The sequence below is a fragment of the Oryctolagus cuniculus genome, chromosome 2, assembly GCF_051225735.1.
Source record: "Oryctolagus cuniculus isolate XC-2025 breed Fujian yellow rabbit chromosome 2, ASM5122573v1, whole genome shotgun sequence".
In the NCBI taxonomy this organism is placed as follows: domain Eukaryota; kingdom Metazoa; phylum Chordata; class Mammalia; order Lagomorpha; family Leporidae; genus Oryctolagus; species Oryctolagus cuniculus.
In genome coordinates this window covers 90,518,213-90,522,406 of record NC_142868.1, presented here as the reverse complement: position 1 = coordinate 90,522,406, position 4,194 = coordinate 90,518,213, and the positions used below count along the sequence as shown (strand labels likewise).

At 53.4% G+C, this 4,194-nt stretch overlaps 1 long non-coding RNA gene across 1 annotated transcript; it reads left to right on the top strand.

Moving 5' to 3' along the window:
• The first annotated feature begins 272 nt into the window (after positions 1-272).
• LOC108178838 (uncharacterized) lies at positions 273-3,932 on the top strand. The gene is made up of 4 exons (XR_001795576.4): positions 273-564; positions 2,149-2,308; positions 3,297-3,515; positions 3,610-3,932. It is a non-coding gene; the product is annotated as an uncharacterized LOC108178838 (long non-coding RNA).
• The last annotated feature ends 262 nt before the right edge of the window (positions 3,933-4,194 follow it).

The following is a 4,194-nucleotide window of genomic DNA, read 5'->3' as shown; positions in this document are numbered from 1 at the left end:
AGGAGCAAAGTGATTACGGGATTCACATTCTGGCCATAAAAAAAGAGCTGAGCCCTTCCCCTGGCAGAGAAAGGTGGGGGCCCCTGGTGCCCCAGAAGCCCTTCGACTCTCAGAGGTCCTGGAAGGGCAGAAGGGGGAGTTTGTTTCTGAGCTAAGTTCAAGGGAGCCGCTGCTGTGTTTGCCAGGAGGCCCAGGGGAGGGGGGACGGGGAGAGGGGAGACTGGAATGCTGGGGCCACCCGCTGGCTCTCGGCCACTCTCGAATCCAGGCTCCGGCACTCACTCCCCCTACTCTCCTCACACACGCAGGGTTTCTCCTCTTGCTTTAGCTGCAAAGCTCCCTTTTCCAGAACCTGTGGGAAGGTTCTGCGAACATTTGGATGGCTGAGGTCCCTGGCTTTTCATGTTGGCTGCCTTTCGAAAACTTTTTGAGTTATTGTCTTAATTATAGCAGCCACGAAGGAGAATTTGAAATCACCCCGACAGTGGCTCTCAGGAGGAAATAGCCGGGCGATCATTTTCCCCGTGTTCCTGTCTCCTGGGGAGATCTGGAGTCTCCCCAAAGGTGAGTGGAGGGGAGTGTGGCCTGGCTGCTCTGCCCCCAGGTTCCTTGCAGGAAGGGCGGCTGCAGAGATTCCAAGCTTCCTGCCTGGACCAGCAACAACGCCTACACCGGCGCGGGAAGCGGGGAGAAATGTTTGTCCTGCAAGCTCTTAGGTAACGGTGTCCTGCTCCACTGCGGGAGGCCATGTGGCTTGGAGAGGAAAGACGTGTTTTTCTGTGGGTAGCTGAGGTCACTGAGACAGGGCCAGGCGGCCACGCCGACAGAGTTCCCATTCTGCAGAGCGAGCATTGGCCGGCGGAGCCAGCGGGAAAAGAGGCTCATTGTCAAGTGCAGGCTGGGCACAGAACTCGTGGCACTCACCCTGCTGCGCACAGACGGTTTGCCCGTCTGTGGTCAGAAGGCACCGATCCGTGAGGGGCTGCTCCGTGGGATTCTCGGGCCCCTTTGCCAGAGAATTCCACAGCATTTGTTCTTCTACTAGTTCGCTCCTGGCTGCATTTTTCATTTTTACTTGGGCTGTACTTCTGAGTCCCCTCCCCCTCTAGCCCTGTTCATCCTGTTTGTTCCTAAAAGCCAGAAACTTTTCCCAAATGCGTTGGAACCAGCAGGTTCTAAGCCACGCCGGCTGCTGCTGAGGCTATGAGAAGCGAGCTCTGGCCCGGAACCCCGGGGGGCCTCCTGCTAGACCTGGCTGTGCTGAGCGCCTGCCCCCAGCCGTGTGCGGCGGGTGGAGACCCTGCCTGCCACTCTACGTGGAGGCTTTCATACTCTCGGGGATTTTCACACTGAGGCATAAGTGACAGTCGAACGCACGCATCGTAAGCATACAGCGCAGGGAATGGTCACAAATACTCAAGGGTGCTTCAAAAAGTTCTTGGAAAATGCACTTGCAGGAGTGGGTTCTGGTGGAAACAAGTTTTGAAATCCATGCAAACTTTCTCTCCAAAAAAATTCGTAGAAAATGCCTTCTATGAATACATGGATTGCAAAAAAATTTTTTGCACCAAAATAAACATCTTTTAAGCCCATTTTCCATGAGCTCTTTGAGGTGCCCTCATTCACGTTCATTCAGTCACCAGGCACAGCAAGGCTGCAGACGCTGCCTACCCCTTCTGTTGTCTAATATTCGAAGTCAACATATGCCCATCTTGTCACAGTGTTCCACTCTCCCCTTACTTTGGGATGCTCACCCTGGCCCCCCACCAACTCAGGACGCCATCCTTTGTCCCTTCCTGGCCACAGCTGGGAAGGTCGCTGGGTAGAGTCCACTGCCTTCTCTTAAAAAGAAGTTATCAACACGGGACTTGTGTTGTGGTACAGTGGGTTAAGCCACTGTCACATCTCATATGGGAGTGGCGGTTTGAGTCCTGGCTGCTCTGCTTCCAATCCAGCTCTTTGCTAATGCACCTGGGAAGACAGTGGAGGAGGGCCCAAGTGCTTGGGTCCCTGCACCCATGTGGGAGACCTGGAATGAGTTCCAGGCTCCCAGCTTCGGCCTGGCCCAGTCCCAGCTGTTGCAGCCACTTGGCAAGTGAATCAGTGCATGAAAGATCTCAGTCTCTCCCTCTCTCTCTCTCTTGCCAGGGCCCAGTTCTTCCAGGTCTGCTCCCAGGCTTCCTTGGCAGCAGGGGCACAGCCGTTTTCAGGAGGGCACAGAACTGTTGTCCTCTGGGAGAGCTCAGGGATCAGGACGCAGCCTCAGGTGGTGCAGAACAGCAGGCGCATGGAAGCCACCTCTGCCCAGGTTAGACACATCCATGTTCTGGACTCCAGGCTGCCCAGCAGGCCTGTGGCATGCGTTCTCACCTCGTGCCCCCTCTTTTGTGCCCCAAACCTGCATGCGGGGGGCACAACAGCCCTCCAATATGACTCTGCCTCAGAACTCAGCCTCAGAACTCAGGCAGGGCAGTCTGTACCTGCCTGCTCTCACTCCAGCTGCATCTTGACAAGAGCTGCTCTCTCGGGCTCCTCCACTGAAGACGGCTCATTCTACAGCTCCCAAGGGCCCGCTCCTCTCAGCAACAGATCCCTGCCTTCCTCCCAGACCTCCCTCCTGAGCTTCCTCGTCTTTGTCTTTCCTATCTGCGTGTGCTTGGATCCCTGGGTACCTTTGGTTCATGATTCTATTATTCAACCCCTTCATCTAATCTCTTGTCCTTTTCTCAATTGTCTCTTAATCTCCAGAGAGCTCAGTGGTTGTGGCTGTTTAACACAGCCCACACTCACTAAATACACATCCAAACACACCCCTGCTGCAAGGTCTTCCTTAGAGCCCGGGAGCAGGGGGAGGAGTCTCCAGTGTCCGCTGCACGCTGGCCTTCCAGTGGTACCCTCGGGGCCCCTTCCCTGGAACACAGCGCCCCTCCCACCAGTCTCCAGCTCCCTTAACAAGCTCTGCTGCTTCCGCCTGGAAAAGTCCCAACCTAGGGTCCATCGGGTAAACACCTAGTTTCTCAAGCCTTACACTGAAGGTCTCTTCCTTCCAGAAACATCCCAGCCTGTCCCAACCTCCCCTTGCCCCCAGATGCCTGCTTCCTTCTGTTCTGGCTGCCGCGTCTGTTTAACCAAGCCAGCAGTCATTGTCCTTGGAACCCGCATGGGGCTGGCTATGCACTCAAGGTGGGACCACCGTCCAGTGTATCCTGCTGAAGTGCTCTGCCACTGAGAATGTTTATTGAGCGTATTCTCTGGGTCAGACACTGTTTTAAGTGGCTTTTTTTTTTTCCTATTAGGCTTTTTGGAGAGCATATCTCCAATACGGATTACTCAGAGTGGCCTTAGAGCTGTATAGTGTGATGTGCTAGGTTTCGGAGGATGCAAGGTAACCGTCAACTGCAGTAAGTTCAACACAAGGCGCCGTCTCCCATTGACTGAGGTCTTCACTTCCTGTATGTTGGACATCTCGGGTGCTTGCACTTGAGTGAGATTTTCCCCCATAGTTTCTTTATCTTGTAAGTTTTACAAATGCTAATGAGGGATCTGAAAGGCAATGTTATTTATTTTGGCCATTTCCTTCTCATTATATCTATCGGTGTTGTGGTGTAGGGAGTAAAGCCGCTGCCTGCAGTGCTGACAAGTCTTGGCTGCTCTGCTTATGATCCAGCTCTCTGCTGTGGCCTGGGAAAGCAGTAGAAGGTGGCCCAAGTCCTTGGGCCCCTGCACCTGTGTGGGAGACCCGGAAGAAGCTCCTGGCTCCTGGCTTCGGATTGGCACAGCTCCGGCCATTGTGGCCATCTGGAGAGTGAACCAGCAGATGGAAGACCTCTCTCTCTCTCTCTCTTTCTCTGCCTCTCTGTAACTCTGCCCTTCAAATAAATAAATAAATCTTTAATAAAATAAAATTTAAAAAATTTAAAAATGTAAATAAAATCAATGGGAAAAATGTGTTCAAGATAGAGCAGTGATTCACTTGGAGTTGTTTATTTTAAAAGCAACCCATCAGGACTGTGTGTGCTCCTTCGCAGGCATTTAAATGCCACTAGGAAAGGTGCCATTTTTAGGGGTGCGGCCGTGAGTGCTGGGATTTAAGACTTGGGATAGCATTGAGGGGTTTGAGTGCACCGAGGAGAGATCAGCAGTGGATGCTTCCAGACTGCTGCTGGTCACTGGAAGGCGCCGGCCTTTCTGCGT